At 36.5% G+C, this 21,964-nt stretch overlaps 1 protein-coding gene across 1 annotated transcript in view; it reads right to left on the reverse strand.

Moving 5' to 3' along the window:
* The window catches only part of LOC120780349, a 209,681-nt gene that overhangs the window by 157,817 nt on the left and 29,900 nt on the right, over positions 1 to 21,964 (reverse strand). The gene's annotated exons all lie outside the window — the stretch shown is intronic.

Raw genomic sequence — 21,964 nt, forward strand, 5'->3', positions numbered from 1 at the left:
GCCGATTTATTTGGCGATAATCCAGAAAAAGCAAGTAATAAATGATCAGCATAATAACTATCAAAGAAACAACCGTTTTATATAATAACTACGAAAAGCACTCGTAAGTGCGCAATATATACATAGTTTCATATCGTATGAACGTCAAAGCAAATACATACTAAAATATGTTTAAAACCAAAGGCATTTTCAGCATTTATTCTGAGCCCTCGGGTACTCTACTAGCAGTACGCCGATATACATTCCATCGCATATACATACACAATAATAGGCAAAATATTCGCCTAGGGGGCCCAGGATGTTTAAATGAGTTAAGCATCCACCCCCTCTACCTGGTAAAACTGGCGCATCCTAATACTACAGTGCAATTCACCACAGCAGATGACACTACAGCACAACTGAACACATCTGTACACCAACTCACTCAACAAAAGGGATGGGTAACGGGAAGGCAGACTCAGTTGGTTCTAAGCAAGCTGTGCGACACATATATACAATTCGATCATCAAGACATTCGCTAATACACTGCGCCGCGTCAACATCTTGCGCCTCTAACGCGATTTTCCAATGCGACCTTGACCCGCGGCTTCTCGATCACCAGCATCGGCAAATCTTTCTCGGAAGTGAAGTCTCACCGCCTATTCCGTCGAGATTTATGATAACGAACTTTGTGAAAATACAAATTTATGCTACAAATAAACGTTAAACGATTGTACATTGTAACCCGTGTGTATTTTTACTAAGGAATTGTTAAAGTGGTTAGAGCTTTTCTGTGCACATTTGGGCAGCAAATTATTCAGTTACAATATTTTTTATTTGTGCTTATGCTAAATTCAAGTATCCGTTTACATGAGTTTGTTCGTTCATTGTTTCTCCTGTCTTTAGTAAGTGGTTTTGAATTATCTGGCTGTCATTGTCGTCCATCGTATCAAATATTCTTTTGGATACACTACCTGCTGCATTCACCTAACCTCTCTTTCTTCTTTTTATTAACATTATTAATTTATTTATTTCTTTTTACAACTCTGTATGTAATATACGTTTATGATCAATTATCAGTAGATAAATTCTAACTGGTCTGTTAATTCTGTGGTGTTCAAAAATCCCTAATCAGTTCGAATATTTGAAAAATTTTAGTGTTTTTCTGTGTTCGAAGGATAAACATTTTGCAGTTTTTCCTTCTTATATTTGGGTTGTTTTTGTTTTATAAATCCTTCACTTCCCTTTTCTTCATAGCTTTCTCTTTTTTGATTGAATTCTTTGCTGATATTGAATTATTTTATCTATTTCTTCATCTACTTTATTAAGTTTTACTTGATTTGATGTACATTTAATTGTCGAATTAATATATCGTTATAAGTTTTAAAAACCTTTTTATTAATTGTTTTACTGGTAGTTCTTTGTTCAATTTATACAAGATTCTAAACTATGTGGCTATTTGGTTTTGTGAGGTGAATTTCAACATTTTTGTTATCTAGGAAATCTTTTATTCGTCAGGTTTTAAATTCATTGTCGGCTGTAATTTTTCTAAGTTTTCCCAATATAGCAAAGGTTCTTCTAGTTGCTCAATAATCATTATATGGTTTCTGTCATTCAATCAGTAAACTGCGCCGAATTTAGAAAATATCGTTTATTTTTGTATAGGTTTCTGAAAATTTCAGTTTTGGTTTAATAGGATTTCTATCGCATTTCACTTCCTGGCATATTGATTTATTACGATTTGAATAAGTTGCATTAATTTTGGAAAATACATTTTATTTTTAATTTGGTAGTAGGTTTCTTGAATATCTGAGTGAAAACTTTCTCGGACATGATTTAAAGAGATTTGCTTTCCTGCTTCCACTTCTGTCTCAATATCTTGTGCTTCCATTGTACAGTTAATAAATTCTATTTACTATCTGTTTATGCGACATCTGGTCGTGAGATATTTTGCTCCGCCGCGCATATCATCCTCACCGCACTCATCGCACACAATCCACACTCAACATACTAAAGGTCACACAACCTAATACAACACAACATGTCATCCACACAACCACAGCTACACATCATCCCAACCACACTACACACCAACACTTCGCCTTTTTCACCACTCACAACCGATACCAAAGGATTGGTCACATCGGAATGAGCGCCTTTTTTCGTTTTACCTGTGACCGCTAAGGTTTTTCGCCATCGAGACGTTCGTCGACACATCGCTCTAGAAAGAAAATTTGCTAATTAAACAATTCCAGGTGCAAGTGCAAGTGTAACAAGTGAGTATATCACCGACATCCGGGTGAACAAAAGGTTTGCAAATAAACAAATGGTCCTTCGAGCCGGATAGTTGCAAGTTGGTATACTTGACTTTGTGAAATTTTAATTTAATTTTATTTTTTGAGTTATTTTAGGATTTTTTATTCTATTACACAAATATGTGTACGTGCCTATGTAATTAAGTAATCAAATGGTACATACATAAATTAAATAACGCCAAGGTTCAACGACCTGCCTTTTCGCTTAATTCGTGTTTCCAAACACCCCACAAAATAAAATACCAAAAAAAAAGAAACAACAAAAAATTTCCTAAGTCAAGTATAACTTGCGATAATTCTTGCGATACCCCTTGGGCTAAGAAAAAACAAAGCAACAAGCAGGATCGCTTTAAACATAAGCAAAGGCAAAAGAGAGAACCACAAAAGGTAATAAGCGAAATTTATGTATGTACACATATTTACCTTTACATTTGCATGTCCCCCGCCGAAGTTTATACCGCAATCACACTCACCTTTATGCTCATGCTCTTTCCGTACTCAATCTCTCACTAAAGAGATCCTTATAAAAACAATTGATACATATGTATGTACTGAACTGGGAACAAATACTTATAATTTTTCAATATACCACATTATATGCATATATAATTATTTTCCGCGCTCTTATCGACCGGTTACCGATACATATATACATTTATGTGCATTTAGCATTTTTGCTATATTGGACATACGTTTATAAACATATACATATACAAATATATATACAACAATTGCAACAAATATTCTTGCTTATTACCTGTCCTTTCGCGTTCTTAAAACAGATAAGATACAGAATATAAAAAACAAAACAAAAATACAAATTAAGTTAATTTGATACACGGTAAAAAAAATATTTATCAAAAACAATTACATACGAATACATACATATATGCATGAAACAAAGGATTAATCGATTTATGCGGTGAATAAGCGTTCGCAAAGTCATAATCTTTTTCATTTATAATATATTTACAAAAAATTCTTTTTTATCACATTTTTTTCACAATACCCATCTTATAATTGTATTTCAAACGAAATATTTACAAACATTTTTTACAAAAATTTTTAATAATTCCAATTTTACAATTCAACTTCAAACGAAACATTTACAAAAAAACTGTTTATATATTTTGTCATAATACTATCAATTTTACAATTGTGGTATCTCAAACGAAATATTTTAAGCACAAAGCTTTCAATTCAATTTTATAGATGCAATCTGATTAATCTAAAGAGAATAAACCAAGAACACCTCAATTATTGGAAATTCCAAAAATGGCTGATGATGATAAATCACAAAGCACGTCTGCAGAAGATACACGCTCAAAGCAGAGTATAAAACAAAAAAGATCAAAAAATCAGACAATACCTAGATTCATCACTGAAAGTGACAGTATAAGATATTGTACAAGATTTCAAGCTTCCCCTATTACTGACATCATAGAATCAGTTTTGAATATAAAACTAGAAAGCGTGAACAATCTCTGGGCTCGCCTTCTGGCAGCGTACGATACAGTACTAGATACAGACGACGCAGAACTCCCAGAAAACGCAAAAGCTTCGGCGACAGCCAAGTGTGATAACTGCCGTGATCAGCATGAGTTAACAAAGGGAATGATAACTAAACAAATAAGTTTAGTAAGGCCAAGTAGAGCCACTACTCCCCCTCCCAGAGTAGTTACAACACCAAAAGAAGACCTAGATAAAGGCATGTATCTCAAAGTACCAGCTTGTGATACTGAAATTTTTAATGGATGTTATGATCAATGGCCGTCCGGGACATGTTCACTGCCGTTTATATAAACCATCCTAAACTTTCACAAGCACAAAAGCTATGCCATCTCAGGTATAAAACAAAAGGGGAAGCAGGCAGTATCGTCAAGCAATTCGCTTTAAATGACGAAAATTTTAAACTGGCTTGGGAAGCACTTGTCGAAAGGTACGAAAATGAAAGGGTTATGATAGAAAACCCAATAAAAACTTTATTACATTTGCCAAAAATCCAACAAGAAACTAGCCAGGAATTTCAAAACTTACACTCCACAGTGACCAATTGTTTATCAGTGTTAAAAACACAAAATATCTCCACAGAATCGTGGGACCCTATTATAGTAACCATTTGCGCAGAAACACTGCCTGATGCTGCGTTACTACTATGGGAACAATCACTAGTGGATCGCCCACCTGGCAACAGATGAAAACATTCCTCACTGCTCAATACGAGATAGCTGAACGAATAGACAAAAAAAAACTATAAAGCCAAAAAGTCATCACAATGACTCAAGTAAAAACTTGTTCAAACCCCAAGCCAGTAATAACATACAATATAATAGACATGTTAATAAAAGTCACACTTTCGTGTCAAACCAAACTAATAAATGGCAACCATTATGTGAAATTTGTAAAGGAAGTCACAACATAAGATATTGCGAGAAATTTAAAAAACTTTCCGTTTCTGACAGGAACAATCTGGTCAGACAACACAAACTTTGCATCAACTGTCTGTCGAATGCTCATACGACAAAAGACTGTGAAAGCAAATTTAATTGTGTGTACTGTCAACGAAGACATCACTCATTGCTTCATATTACAAATTTTCAAAATGTGAAGCAAAATCAATTTCATAAAGCCACTGGGTTAGTCACTACAACCAAAAGTGATAATGTCAAAATCTCAAATCCCGAAAAAAGGGAAGAACAACCATGTTGCTCTAAAGCAGCAAAAATTCAAGCTCTTCATTCAGAGAATGAAAGCAAAATTCTTTTACCCACTGCGGTCATCGCTATTGAACATATAGGAGAATTATTCAAATTAAGAGCATTAATAGATCAAGGTTCTCAAAGATCCTTTATATCATCTAAAGCTCAAAATCGGCTAAAATTGCCTGTAAAAAATTTAAATTTCCAAATTTCAGGAATGGGCGGAAGAATTGTACAAAATTCAAACAAAATTTGCCCAATTACTATAGTCTCCCCAAACGCGGATATAAGAATAGATGCACAAGCCAACGTTCTACCGCAACTCACAAATTTGCTTCCAAGCTGTGAAGTAAATAAAAAGCAATGGGAAAAATGCTCTTATCTCAAATTAGCAGATCCCAACTGCCATACCCCATCACAAATCGATTTGTTATTAAGTAGTGACTTAATACCTCAAATAATTCTTGAAGGTATAGAAAAAATATCCAATTAATTGTTAGCCCAAAATACAATCTTTGGGTGGATATTAAGTGGCCAAGTCGCAGAGAAAATTAATTCTTTTACAATTGAAGTTGAAAATATTTCAAACGAATATTTAAATGATGAACTCAAAAAATTCTGGGAAGTAGAAGAATTACTTCAGACCTCTCAATTTTCAGAAGAAGGTCAGGCATGCGAAGCCTATTACAAGTCCACAACAACAAGAAATGAACATGGTTGTTATATTGTGCGACTACCATTCAAACCAACTTTTCCTGAAACCATAGCTCTTGGCCACTCTAGAATATCAGCAGTCCAGCAATTTCTAAGCTTGGAAAAAAGTCTGATAAAGAAAAGTGAGCTCAAATCAGCATATGATAATGTGATGGACGAATATCTAGACCTCAATCATATGGAAGAAGCTGTGCCATATGAAAAAGTATCTAAAGGTAGATATTTATCTTTTTATCTGCCACATCACGGGGTAATACGACCTGATAAAATCACGACAAAAGTACGAATGGTTTTCAATGCCTCAAAATGTACAAGCTCAGGTAAATCACTCAACGACGTACTATATACTGGCCCAACCTTACAACCTGATCTCATGCTGCTAATACTAATATGGCGCATGTTTAAATACGTTTTTAACGGGGATGTAGAGAAAATGTACAGACAAATTCTAGTACATAAAGATGACCAAGATTTTCAGCGTATAGTCTTCCACAAATCAAATAATAGTCCAATCAGCGACTACAAACTTAAAACCGTCACCTTTGGCATCAATTGCGCACCCTACTTAGCGATCAGGACACTGTATGAATTAGCAAAATCGTGTGAAACAAATTTACCCTTAGCAACTTCCATGTTACAAACACAAACATATGTTGATGATATTTTATCAGGTAGCCACAATCTGTCATTAGCGTGCGAATCACTATCTCAAGTGATCAAAGCACTAAATTCAGCGGGATTCCCCTTAAAGAAAATTACATCAAATCATCCCGAAATAATAAAAGACATAAAAAAAGAAGACTTATTAGATACAAATTTCCTTAAATTTGAAACAGCCAGTACAACAAAAACCCTAGGGATTCAATGGAATGCGATAACAGATCAATTCTCATATACAATAAATAAATACTTTCTTCGGTGGCAAACCTTTTCGACCCCGCACGATGGCTTTTGCCAATAATAATTCAAGCAAAAATCCTCATTCAAGAATTGTGGCAAGATGACACTGAATGGGATGAACAGGTAAAACCTGTACGTTTAACAAAATGGGTACAATTTGCATACTATTTCAGAAATTCGAATCCCTCGATGGGTAAATTTCACCCCTAACATTAACACAGAATTACACGGTTTCTGTGATGCCTCTGAAAAGGCTTATTGCGCAACAGTTTACGTACGCACACAGTACGATAACAAAATATCTGCACACCTCTTGGTAGCCAAAGCCAAAGTTGCACCTTTGAAGACACTCAGTCTGCCACGGCTTGAACTGAATGATGCTCTTCTGTTAGCGAAATTGATTTCAATAGTTCAAACCAATCTGAAATTAACCGATCAAAAAACGTATCTTTGGTCAGACTCAGAGATAGTTTTAGCGTGGTTAGAAAAGCCACTCTATTGCTGGAAGACCTATGTTACCAACATCCCAAATTTTAGACTTAGTTGGCTTAGACTTAGTTGGCCCAGCAAAATGGCAACATGTTGCAAGTGCGGATAACCCAGCCGATCTTGGGACAAGAGGTTGCAAGCCACTGCACCTCACCAGCACTACACTCTGGTGGAATGGTCCAACATGGCTAACAGAATCACAAGAATTCTGGCCAAAGTCTCCCGCTCGTAATATAATACCGCCGGAAAGTCGGAAAATTTAAAGTTTTCATATCACTCCAGAAGAGGATGATATTCTCTAACGATTTTCTTCATTTCCTAGAGCACTAAGAGTAGTCGCTTACATGCACAAATTCACCGAAAGACTTAAACAAAAAACGTAAGGGATACAAAATGATCCTTGCGTACAACTAACGCATACCGATTTGCAACATGCCAAAGTTAGTCTCATCGAACCAATCCACCAATCGAAAAGGGAAGCTCTCTTCTCGTCTTAAATCCATTCTTGGACGCTAACGGATTAATAAGGGCAAATGGAAGATTAGCGAATTCCAGCCTCAGTTACAACGAACGGCTTCCCATTATTATACCTGAGATATCCCGTTTTACTCATTTATTCTTAATATACCTTCACCAGCTTACACTACATGGTGAGCATCGCTTGATGCAGCAAATGGTCCGACAAGAATTTTATATACCGCGTCTAAAGTTACAACTTAAAAAGACGATTTTTATGTGTAAACAATGTACCTTGTACAAACATAAAATGGGTACGCAGATCATGGCAGCTTTACCACCTGAACGCTGCAATTATGTCCTACCTTTTACTATTACTGGGGTTGATTTTGCTGGACCTTTCCAGATAAAGGCCTCGATGTTAAGATGTTCTTCCTTTAGAAAAGGTTATGTGGTTGTTTTTGTATGTTTTACGGCAAAGGCAGTACACCTCGAGCTTTGTTCAGATCTGACAACTGCGGCTTTCCTCGCAGCATTTGCACGCTTTGTCGGACGACGCGGATTTTCATCAAAGATCATGAGCGACAATGGAAAAAACTTTATCGGAGCTCAACGAGCCACTGAGAAAGAGTTCATAAACTTTATGAAAGGAGTATCCCCTGAAATTGTTAAAAAATATTCACCCCAAGGGATCGATTGGCAGTTTATACCTCCATGTTCTCCACACATGGGTGGACTTTGGGAATCAGCAGTAAAAAGCTTTAAGTCCCATTTAAAGAAAACAGGTGGAAATCATAAATTCAATTATGAGGAGTTTACTACACTACTCACTCGTATCGAAGCCGTATTAAATTCAAGACCTACATACATATATCACCATTCTCGCAAGATCCCTCCGATTTCACAGCTCTTACACCTGGACACTTCCTCAGAGAAGCTCCTCTTCTCGCCATACCTGAGACTGAAGGAGACTCACTCACTTTAATAAATCGATGGGAAAGAATCAAGATTCTCCATCATGAATTCAGCCACAGATGGAAGGAGGACTATCTTAAAGATCTCCATAAGAGATATCGATGGAAAACGATCCAGAAGGAACCCAGTACAGGCGAATGCGTCATCATACAGGGCGAATGCCTTCCCCCAACCGAATGGCGACTCGCCGCATTGAAAAGGTACGTCGGGGACGAGATGGTCATATTAGAGTGGTAGATGTACGAACACAAACTGGCATACTAACTCGACCGTTGGTAAAATTGTGCTTCCTTTCGACCACCGAATAACTGATTACACAAACTCCGCGAAATCAAACGCATAAAATAAAATAAAATAAAAAAAATTTATTATTAAAATTAATCCGTTTAATCCTAAGTACTACCGTTATACAAACGATACATGCAAGCCTAAAACCAATGAGCGATAACAATTAAACCGTAAAAAATATGTATAGTATATGATGATATATGTATCTATCGCTAAAAACAAGTACCCAATTACATAATTCAATACATGAACCATACAATGTTCTAATAAAGTATATTCCTATTCCAATAGAAATGGACATAGAAGACATCCAACTTACCCCCAAGACTGTGAAGTCCGCCATTGCTGCACCTAGAGCATCAGCTCCACCCATCGCCGCACCAAGGACACGAAGAGTCTTGAGTCCGCCAACGCAATCATCTGTTGCAACACCCAGGGATGCATATGAAGATCCATTTGAGGAAAATATGCCTCCACGATGCAGCTTATACCATCGACCCCACGTTCTGAAGAGGTGCACTATCTTCAAAAGCATGAAGCCAGCTCAACGCCAACAGATCGCTCGCGCACACGGCCATTGCATGAATTGCTTGGCAGACTCCCACACCGCATTCGAATGTGCTAGTGAAATTTTGTATAAAGCATTCTTTTGAACATTTGTTGTGAATACCGAGTAATCGAAAAAAGAGAAAATAAATACAAAAAAAAAAAAACGATTCATGTGAAAGTGAAATACTTCTTTTATTTATTTCAAAGAAAATTTGCTAATTAAAAAGTTCCAGGTGCAAGTGCAAGAGCAACAAGTGAGTATATCACCAACATCCGGGTGAACAAAAGGTTTGCAAATAAACAATATCATTTCAATAAGTTTTTCTTGTACTACTTTGTGTTAACGTTCTGTTATTTCTGAAAATATTCTTCACTTATACTATCGCAATCGTTTTCCGTAAGGTTTCTTTGCCTTCTTCTTAAAAAGTCGGCTACTTTATTTTCTTTGCTTTTTAAATATTCAACTTAAACTTGCTTTTCCCCAAGTTTTAATAACCATATTTGATGTATTTTCCTTAGTATTTAGAATGTAAAAATTTTGTCTGTTGATGGTGAGTGAAAACTTCGAATTTAATTCCATAAAGGTATCACTTAAAATAATTAATACTCTATGTTATTGCAAGAAAATCCTTATCTGTTGCGGAATAATTTCTTTCGTGGCTATTCAAAGTTCTTAAAGAATAACACACTAGGTGTCCCTTCTTGTGACAATACTGCTCTGTTGAAATGAGTGTTCTCGAAAACTTTAAAAATTTCTCTTATTGCCTTAATATATTCGTTCAGTGACGTAATAAAAATTAGGATATCGTCTAGATACGTGTATTGTTTATATAGTTCCTCAGGATTTCATTCATTAACAGCTGACATTTGGTTGGGCTATTCGTTAGTCCGAAGGGCATTCTTATAAAATTTTATTATACCACTTGAGCAATTTATTATTTAATTTCTAAAGTTAATCTCTCCAATTTTAAATCTGCAGTTTCAAGAACATACATTTGATTTAAGTAATTTAATTTGTTTAAAAAAATACTTTTCTTTCGATTTAACGCTATTCTACCCTTTTTTACTTATACATATGTAATGCTACTATCTTCAAATCTTCTACTTGTAATTATTTTATTATACTACATGTTATTAAATTACTATTAAAATTTCCTTCTTCATAACATTTATCTAATAAAACGCCTTGTGTCATTTCTTTTAAGGCATTTAGTAATATACTGTCCATGTTACTTAAGTCAATCTAAAGGTGGACTACCAATTCGTCCGACTTATATTTTATATTCTGTACTTTTCTAATAAGTTCATTGACTGAACTTACCTTCAGGTTCACGATCCTTTTTACAGTTGGTGCGGCTCGACGTCTGCTCTGTTATTTTTGAAAGTTGCTGTTGTTGATGGTCGGTGATAGATATTCTGTACTACTAAAGAAGGATTTTATTGTTCTGGCAGATCATTCACGGTTTTTAGTAAGGCATGTCTACTGCCATTACTTATTTATTTTTATTTATTATTTTTTAATTCTAGGTAGGTTTGCCACATTTGCTCTAATTGCTGTTATTTTCATTTACGTTCGAACGTTTTTAAAAAAGTTTATTCCGACATTAATATGAAGAGAAGACCATTTGGTTTGGATATTGAAATCAAACTGATTTTAAACTTTATTCATTATTTTAACTCAAGTGACTATGCTTACATAGGACTATTACCTATTATACTTATTAAATAATTTTGTTTTGCAATGGTAAATGTTGACTAAACAAATATCATCATAAATTAATAACTTATTCTGATTCTAGGAAATATTATGAACGAAGGGATTTTGTTTTTTATCATCTGTACTGATTATTGCAAAAGTAACGAATTGGTATCATATTGCAAACTTATTGATTTTAGGCTGTCTGGTTAATTTCCCAAAAACTTATCATTTTTAACGCACGAGAGTCGAGTATCGACCGACGCAGCGGCACATGCGCGAGAATCAATTATCAAGTGCATACATATGTCGTAATCACCTTTCATCTCAGAAAGGCTTTAAATCAAGATGCAAATGTAAAACCATCAAATATCTGTCAACACGTAATCCATAAATACCTTGGTATTTCAATGATAAAGAAAGAAGTGGAAGACAGCAGAATTAAATATACATATGAATATCTAAACTCCGAGATCACCCAAACCCTTTGACTATTGCTTTGGTACATTCCTGCAATCAAACACTCCTTAAAAAAAGCTCACTTGCTTGAGCTTGTCTAGTTTTTAAATAGTTTTAAGATTTTATAACTTTTTGTTAGGCTTTTAAAACAAAAAGCAGAATCAATAAATCAAAGTACATTGAAAAAAAACACGTAATTTTACCATCTTCTTTCACAGGTTCTCCACGTTATCTGCATAAAAATGCCAAGGTTCTATAACTTATGTCCGAAATTATGGGAGACCGGACTATTTGCCACTTTTACGTGTAAATGGAACTGTTATCTTGTCAGTGGTCTCATCATGACATAATTTCAGGACATAATTTCAAGATGTTTTCATTTATTGATGAATAAGTTCATAAATATACAGCAAGTGTGGAGTAGCAGAAACGAGGTTTATCACACTGTCATTTGCTGTTTTGGAAAGAAATAAAAATCCAGTCACACGAAATTGATAGTGTCATAGTTAACCAACAAAGCGATCAGATGTTGTTTAATATCGTAACTAAAAATATGGTGCTCGCACCGTGCGGAGACAACATCAAGCATGAAAAACGGTATTTGTACAGAAAAGTCCTCTACGATTTGTCAGCGAGGGCAGATCGCTACACTAGATAGTAAAAGGAGTAGATCCAATATTGATAATATATGGATTGATCTTTACTGTCCACTACTGTTTAAGATTAGCCCAGTCTCCTTCCATCTATTTCACACCATCGTGCGAAAAGCTCCTCCAAAACTATATATCCCAATATATACAACAAGAAAAGGCAGCTAATTGGAAGAATTTCCATCACCGATATACCAAATTCAATGTAAATGGCCTAGGCGCCATATACCCAACAAACATGTCAAAACCAAAAGGTCAATTTTTTTACGCCTGGGAATTGGACACACGAACATTTGATCACCAACAAAACACAGCAAAGATGCGAATGCGACAATACTCTAACCCAGGGGTGGGCATATTAGCGCTCAGTGGCATTTTGCCCGTTCGGGCACGAGTGCACATTTTGAGGGCTAGATGATGGTATCATCGCGGACAAACATGAAGAGGAAAGTGAGAGCAACGTATTTTACCACTCCATATTTACAAATGAGAGCAACGTATTTTGCCACACCATGTTTACAAATGAGAGCGCGCGCATATATGGGAAGTTGCACTGTGGGTAATAACTGTAAAATTGCCTAACAATTTGAAGTTTCTTTGTAACTACTATAAATTTATATAATGTAAGACAAATAACAAAAAGTATAATAAATATTTTATTTTAGTAATAATTTAGTTTATTTCATATAATAATTTGTATGTTTGGTTTAATCTCATTTGCTGTAGCTACACGCATAATTGTACAGAAATTTAAATCAGATAACCTACTTCTTATTTTATGTTTGTTTAATTTCGTTTTTGAAAAAAATTGTTCAGAAGTGTATGTGCTTCGAAACATAGATATAATTTTCGAAGCAAAAAGTTTCAAACCAGGTTATTTCTTTAAGCTTCCTTATAAAAAGTAATTTCAATAATAAATTCAGGTTATGAACCACTGTTTCTTCAAACGCATATACACAAATGAATCTTATGAGAGCGCAATGTAAATAATTACCCAACAACGCTTCTACCGCCCACTTACCGTAGAATTACCAACGACTTGGGGTTTTCCCCATAGAAACGACTCAGCTGATTGCTCTCTCACAACGCAGGGTTGCCAGGTTCGATATACTGTAGTAATTATAAAAATTGTCTTCAATATATTGAAATTTTCTTAAACTAACGCAAAATCAGAATCAAATGCTATTATTTATAAATATATAAACTAGTTTTACTAGTTTGATTTCAGTTTTGATATTTTATATTGCGAAAAATTATAATTGAAAAGTTAGATGAGTGCAAAACTACATATGCGTATTGAGTAAAGGCAACATTGATGGCTTGAAAACGAGAACAAAACGCTTGCCGCTCGTAGCGAAATGTGATGTTTCTGCCATTAGCGTTTGTATTTCTATTTTTGTGCTTAGCCACTCTCAATCAATAATGCCATACCGCGCAAATATATTTTTATTTGATGATTTCTTATATTTTTGAAAATGTATGTTCCCATTCTATAGCGCGCATTATTATTATTTTAATACATTTCCAGAGGCAATTTAAATTTTTAAAATTTAACAGAACAATCATAGAAAAAAACGTCAATTCTTTGAATATTTTGATAAAACAACCAAACTGAAAATATCACAAATAATATATTTATATGAGCATTTTCATTAAATGGAACTGCAATATGTTTAAACAAAATATATAAATTGGTCACAAGTATCTTTTCTTACGCAGATATGCAGATATATAAAACTGCCTTGCATATGTACGTATAAAAGCCCACAACTAGATAAAAGTTTTCCCAATTGTAGCTAAAATGAATTTCTACAACTGGCATAACCACCATTAACTGTTCTATCACATGTACCGTGGTGTGAACAAAATAGGAACAATCATAAGCCCTTGTGAAGTTTTAAAATGTGCTATTTTCTTATTAAATAAAATTGTTTTTAGATACTAGTTTAACTTATATAATTTTTTCCTAACAGTGATTCGAATTTCCTACCATGCAAAGCTAAATAAAAACATATATTAATGCGAAACACTGAAACCTGCAAATTATGTTTAGCTGTTTTTGTTCACACAACTGTACAATTCCGATATGAAGTAAACTTCCGCTCTTTAATTTGTGTACAATGTCAGTATTGCCGCAACCATTCTATGTATGTAATTGACTTTTTTCGCAACATTTTATGCCCTTCCCTCCGTAAACTGATATTCCCCTCATCTAGCCCTCGTGCGCACTTTGCTAACTTTGCTTTTTACTTCAACCAAATCAACCCTACAGATTGTTTACATCACATTAACTTAAAAAATAATAATCAAATTTACTTATTTATTGAACAACATAGATTAATCAACCAATTTTAATAATATTAAACTTACTTGTAAGATAGGCGTCAAAGGCTGCCGCAGCTTGTATGTCCAACTATGTTAGATCTAATGTTTTATAATGTGTCTAATAAATAATAATAATAATAATATACATACTTAGACTCCATCAGCAAAGTCAAAATTATTCCATAAAATACAGTGAAGACATTCATAACGAAGGTTTGATATAAATAGAAAATAAATTATTGCACCTAAATGACAAAAACCTAATCGTTTTTAGAATACCTTCTTCAGTTCAAAAGGACAAAAGGACAAATCACTACAATACAAATAGTATGACCGCTTTTGTCAATGAAAATCTGCTAAAGTTAGTCCGAGTTCAAAGATATGCTTTTGAAAGGTGCCCACGTAACGCTGGCAAGACGTTTCTTGTAAATTTCATTCAACTTTTAAACTTCCGCTATCCGTTAATCTTAAGCAATAAACTTATATTCTATCCGCAAGAATGGATCCCTTGGTAAACGCCTCATCGATAGGATGGGGATGAATCCACCATGCGCCATAAAGCACATATAAAGGCCGTGGGCAGTACCTTAAAATGTCTTAAAAACTGCAAACTGATATGATTAAAGAATGCTTAAAATCGCCGCCCATATGAACTTCGATTGAAAGTATAAAATTACTGACGAATATAAGATCTCGTCTTCATGGAATCACCGATGGTAATTTTCCACAGGAACTGTTTGAACTTGGAGAAGGAATTTTTCCCATTCCAACTTTAAGTAAGAATTCTAACATCCTTCTGGATGAGCCTCTAGGTCAAATAGTCTCTTCTTCTACTTCTCCTTCTAAATTGGCGTAGACACCGCTTACGCGATTATAGCCGAGTTAACAACAGCGCGCCAGTCGTTTCTTCTTTTCGCTACGTGGCGCCAATTGGATATTTCAAGCGAAGCCAGGTCCTTCTCCACTTGGTCCTTCCAACGGAGTGGAGGTCTTCCTCTTCCACTGCTTCCCCGGCGGGTACTGCGTCGAATACTTTCAGAGCTGGAGTGTTTTCATCCATTCGGACAACATGACCTAGCCAGCGTAGCCGCTGTCTTTTAATTCGCTGAACTAAGTCAATGTCGTCGTATATCTCGTACAGCTCATCGTTCCATCGAATGCGATATTCGCCGAGGCCAACGCGCAAAGGACCATAAATCTTTCGCAGATCTTTTCTCTCGAAAACTCGAACGTCGACTCATCAGTTGTTGACAACGTCCAAGCCTCTGCACCATATAGCAGGACGGGAATTATGAGTGACTTATAGAGTTTAGCTTTTGTTCGTCGAGAGAGGACTTTACTTTTCAATTGCTTACTCAGTCCGAAGTAGCACCTGTTGGCAAGAGTTATCCTGCGTTGGATTTCTAGGCTGACATTGTTGGTGGTGTTTACGCTGGTTCCAAGATAGACGAAATTATCTACGACTTCAAAGTTATGACTGTCAACAGTGACGTGAGAGCCAAGTCGCGAGTGCGACGACTGTTTGTTTGATGACAGGAGATATTTCGTCTTGCCCTCGTTCACTGCCAGACCCATTTGCTGTGCTTCCTTGTCCAGCCTGGAGAAAGCAGAACTAACGGCGCGGGTGTTGAGGCCGATGATATCAATATCGTCGGCAGACGCCAGCAGCTGTACACTCTTATAGAAGATGGTACCTTCTCTATTTAGTTCTGCAGCTCGAACTATTTTCTCCAGAAGCAGGTTGAAGAAGTCGCACGTTTGGTATCGAATGGCTTGAAGAGGTCCTTACCGATCCTGACGGAGCTTTTGGTGTTACTCAACGTCAGTTTACACAGCCGTATTAGTTTTGCGGGGATACCAAATTCAGACATCGCGGCATAAAGGCAGCTCCTTTTCGTGCTGTCGAAAGAAGCTTTGAAATCGACGAAGAAGTGATGTGTGTCGATTCTTCTTTCACGGGTCTTTTCCAAGATTTGGCGCATGGTGAATATCTGGTCGGTTGTTGATTTTCCAGGTCTGAAGCCACACTGATAAGGTCCAATCAGTTCGTTGACGGTGGGCTTTAATCTTTCACACAATACGCTCGATAGAACCTTATATACGATGTTGAGGAGGCTAATCCCACGGTAGTTGGCGCAGATTGTGGGGTCTGCTTTTTTATGGATTGGGCATAGCACACTTAAATTCCAATCGTTGGGCATGCTTTCGTCCGACCATATTTTACAAAGAAGCTGATGCATGCTCCTTATCAGTTCTTCGCCGCCGTGTTTGAATAGCTCGGCCGGTAATCCATCGGCCCCCGCCGATTTGTTGTTCTTCAGGCGGGTAATTGCTATTCGAACTTCTTCATGGTCGGGTAATGGAATGTCTGCTCCATCGTCATCTATTGGGGAATCGGGTTCGCCTTCTCCTGGCGCAGTGCGTTCACTGCCATTCAGCAGGCTGGAGAAGTGTTCCCTCTATAATTTAAGTATGCTCTGGGCATCGGCGTCTAGATTACCATTGGGGGTTCTACAAAAGTATGCTTCGGTTTTGAAACCCTCAGTTAGCCGCCGCATTTTTCGTAGAATTTGCGAGCATTACCCCTGTCGGCCAGCTTATCAAGATTTCGTACTTACGCATTTCGGCTTCTTTCTTTTTCTGTCTGCAAATGCGTCTCGTTCCCCTCTTCAACTCTCGGTATCTATCCCATCCCGCACGTGTTGTGGTCGATCGTAACGTTGCGAGGTAGGCAGTCTGTTTTCTCTCCGCTGCGACACGGCACTCCTCGTCGTACCAGCTGTTATTTTGCACTTTACGAAAACCTATGGCTTCGGTTGCAGCTGTACGTAAGGAGTTTGAAATGCCATCCCACAGTTCCCTTATACCGAGTTTTTGACGAGTGCTCTCAGAGAACAGGAGTGCAAGCCGAGTAGAAAATTGTTCGGCTGTCTGTTGTGATTGCAGCTTCTCGACGTCAAACCTTCCGTGTGTTTGTTGGCATGCGTTTTTTACTGCACAGAGGCGGGTGCGAATCTTGGCTGCAACAAGATAGTGGTCCGAGTCGATGTTAGGACCTCGGAGCGCACGCACATCTAAAACACTGGAGACGTGTCTTCCGTCTATCACAATATGATCGATCTGGTTGGTAGTTTTTCGATCCGGAGACAGCTAGGTAGCTTGATGAATCGTCTTATGCTGGAATCTAGTACTACAGATAACCACATTTCGGGACCCGGCGAAGTCAATCAGCCTCAACCCATTTGGGGAAGTTTCGTCGTGGAGGCTGAATTTACCGACCGTAGTACCAAAGATACCTTCTTTGCCCACCCTGGCGTTAAAGTCGCCAAGCTCGATTTTGACATCGTGGCGGGGGCAGCTCTCATAAGCGCGCTCCAAGCGCTCAGAAAAGGCATCTTTGGTCACTTCGTCCTTCTCTTCCGTCAGGGCGTGGACGCAAATCAGCGATATGTTGAAGAACCTCGCTTTGATGCGGATTGTGGCTAGAAGTTCATTCACCGGAGTGAATAATAGTACTCGGCGACGGAGTCTCTCTCCCACCACGAATCCAACTCCAAACTTGCGCTCCTTTATATTGCCACTGTAGTAAATGTCACAAGGACCTACTCGTCTCTGTCCTCGTCTCGTCCATCGCATTTCTTGGACGGCGGTGATGTCAACCTTTATTTTCGCGAAGACATCAACCAGCTGTGCGGCGGCACCTTCCCAATTAAGGGTCCGGACATTCCAGGTGCGTGCCCTCAAATCGTAGTCCTTATTTCGTTTGCTATGGTCGTCATCAAAAGGGGTGTCTCTCATCCGAGGCTGTCGTTTAGATTTCATTGGGTTAGGCTTTTTACGTGGCGGGTCCCAAACCCAGCGAACAACCCTATGTAGGGGATGTTTCGCCTTCTCACATTAGCTCGCCTTCGAATGTTTTTTAGGCTACCCAGAGGATACTTGGTCAAAGACCGGAAGTAGTGAGCTGCTTGAGCCATGTGTAAAAGAATCGTTTCTGGCCACTCCCAAGTGAATGGCGATCAGAGAACTTTCATCACGTGCGTGAACTTCTACACATAACTCCATCCTCCCAGCCAAATAGTCTCTAGTTCAGAAATTTTAATAGCTGCGTTATACCCTGACATCGAGAATTCGCACGAAAATGACAATTGGTTGTGTTCTAGAACAATAGTGTCATTCAGGAATGAATGATAGTGCCAATAAAATAAACAATCTAATTATTCAACAAGTACCAGACAAATAAAAAAATACAAATTCATAGACACCTTGACCAATAACGAATACGCAGTCCATTATCCCCAGAAGTTTTAATTGATCAAACGCTTCTGGACTGCCACCACATGAAGAAACTTTAAAAATTGGAATTCAAATTATGCTTTTGAAGCATTATAATGGGATAAGGCTGTTTATTAAGGAATTGAAGGACAATTTAATTTTAGCAACCATTATCACCGGCCAAGCAGCTGGTCAAAAGAATAAGCATCAAATATTTTTTACTGACTCAATAAATTGATTTTCAGGAGCAGAGAAAGTAAATTATTAGAAAAGGACAGTTTTAACTTAAGAAGCAGGCTGCTAGTTTATAATAAAAAAGTTGTTTTTAGAAAATTTTGAATCTTTATAAATTTAACAAAAAATTGTATTATAATAAGAATATAAATATCTGTTTTTAAATTATATACATGTACCATATACACCATATTTGAATAAACAAGTTTGAAAATGGGGTTAGTATAAGAGTTTTCAAGCTGCGATACATACATTTGAGTACCTAACACCTTAAGAGTGTAGTGACCCTAAAACAAAAGTTACATTATAAACAAATTTTGTATTACCTATTTGCATTGCAAATTTATATCTTAAACAAGAAAGGAAGGGCTAAGTTCGCGTGCAGCCGAACATTTTATACTCTTGCAACTTTCTGGAATCAAAGCAAGGGAAATACCTTAAGATGTAAATTGTCAACCAGAAGATTGAAATCCGAGCAATTTTATATACATATACTGCACATATTACTTGTATATCGTCACCTGAAATGCAAAATAACGTATCATCAAAAAATTCGAAATTGAGTGCCTTATTGATTATGATTCACTACTTCAAATTACAAACATAATATTACATATGTTCAACATTTTAAGGTTCTGCGCTCAGATATATACCAGTTTTAACCAATATTAAAAATTTTGTTCACTTATATTCCATTTTATGTCGTGTTTAATTCATGCCACTGTAAATTTCCGAAAATGTTGTTACGTTATTTTGCATTTCAGGTGACGATATATAACTCATATGCTCACAGACCCATAAAGTTTGTTAGAAAAACGAAAACCATTATATGTAGTATCGACCAAATTTTATCTATTTTTCCCAATACCACATACTGTTACATACTAAAAAACTAATCATATAGCGTAAAGTCAGTCGGATGTTCGAAAATCCTGATAGTAGCTATATGGAGGGGATATATAGGGGAGTTTTCGCTCAAATTTATTTATTTTTGGCACAAAGATACAAGGCTCTGAGTAAATTATGCTAGCTCATTTTCAATGAGATAACTCACATAATGGCCGATATACTCGTATGCGGTACAAAGTCAACCGGAAGTTCTATTATCTTTGTATTAGATATATGGGGACTAAGGGAAGTGTTGCTCAGATTCAACCCATTTTTTGCATACAGACATATCATTGTCAGAGAAGTATTTCTCAGACATTGACCGTTATTTTCCAACTAGAGGTACCGGGGTCTAAATATTCGGTTCCTAAGGACGTGAACAGTTTTTTTTGGACTAGAACAATTTTTGGTCATAAGGTGGCGTATACTAATCCCATTATATTTAATTTTACGTCGTTATACCCGGAGGACGCAATAACCAGAAGGAGCAAAGAAAAATTTTTTTTTGTTTATTTTATGGTTGCCATATTCGTAGTAGGCTTTTAAAATAAAACAAATTAATTTTTAAATCAAAAAAAAAAATTTAATTCAATAACCTTGGTTTTTGAAAATAGGTCGAATACATATTGCGGATATTCATAAACTTAATATAACTACATTAATTTCTTTTCTTTTACTTTTTATTCTTAATTTAAATAATCAGTAATTTTTGATTGTTTTGCAGTCGTTTTTGACATGTAAAAACAGTCGCGCACCGCATTATTTAAACGAGAGATGCTGTGCGTTAAACTCTCGTCATTTAAATTCGTATGGACAAATCTATTTAGTAGTTCTGTAGCCTTCAGTGCCTCCAAAACGCTAGGTGCTGACTCATCTTCATTTCGATCTTCCACGTTGTCGTCGCTATCCTGTCCATCATCTAATATACTTTCAACAATTCTGTCTTCGGAAGGTTCCTCACAAGTCGCCACATCATTGTCAATAAGAACATATTCATCCAGTTCTTCCTTTGAAATCGGTAGCTGATTTGTTAGAGCTCTTGCCAAAACCGATAGAGGAATGTCATTTTCGATTTCAATATCATTTGAGCATGAGCTGCTGGAACCATCTAAATTTTCTTCTGCACGCCCAGAATGCTTAAAACAATTCGCAATTGTCAATGGTGAAGTTGTTGCCATGCATCATTTATCATTAAAATGGCATCAAGTATGGTTATTTTCGGGTAAATTTCATCTTTGTTTTCATCCATATTGCTGATTATTTTAAGTACAAGATTTTTCCGAAAAGTTGATTTAATCACTCGAATTATGCCTTGATCCATTGGTTGTAATACAGATGTTGTATTTGGTGGAAGGAAAACTAATGTGATATTCGTTAGGTTCACTAATTTGGGGATGGGCTGGAAAATTATCAACTAATAGCAAAATCTTCTTTTTCTGCTTTTTAAGCTCAGCATCTTAATCCCGTACCCAATTAATAAAAATTGTAGATGTCATCCATGTCCGGCGATTACTATAGTAGTCAACAGGCAAAGACTGAACATTTTTAAAGCATCTAGGTCGCTTAGATTTTCCAATAACCAATAAATGCATTTTAATACTACCACTCATATTGGCTGCAACAAGCACAGTTATCCTTTCCTAGGACAGCTTCCCTCCAGTGCATTTTTCACCTATAAAGATTCTCTACCGACTGTACCGCTGACAATATTATGCCTGACCTTAAAGCGGCTTATCCAACTCACAGTACAATTAAAATTTTAAATTTTAAATTGATTAGCGAAAAAATTTGCTTGTTCTTGAAGCAGTGGACCACTTAATGGGATTCCTCGACTGCGTTGCAATATGAAGCACTGTAACAATGCTTTGTCCACTTGATCTTGAGTTGAAGCTCTGACGCGTTTCGGCTTAAAGATATTACTATTAAAAAATGTTTTAATTTATTCTTTATTTTTTTTTTTGATTGTGGCTTGCACTTCGACTATCTCTCTCTAGCAGCAGCGTTGCTAAGGCGTGTCGCTGCTACGCACACACGCACGCTGTAAACATTTGTATGACGTCAGCATTGCACTTC

This window comes from Bactrocera tryoni, unplaced genomic scaffold, assembly GCF_016617805.1.
Source record: "Bactrocera tryoni isolate S06 unplaced genomic scaffold, CSIRO_BtryS06_freeze2 scaffold_25, whole genome shotgun sequence".
NCBI lineage: Eukaryota > Metazoa > Arthropoda > Insecta > Diptera > Tephritidae > Bactrocera > Bactrocera tryoni.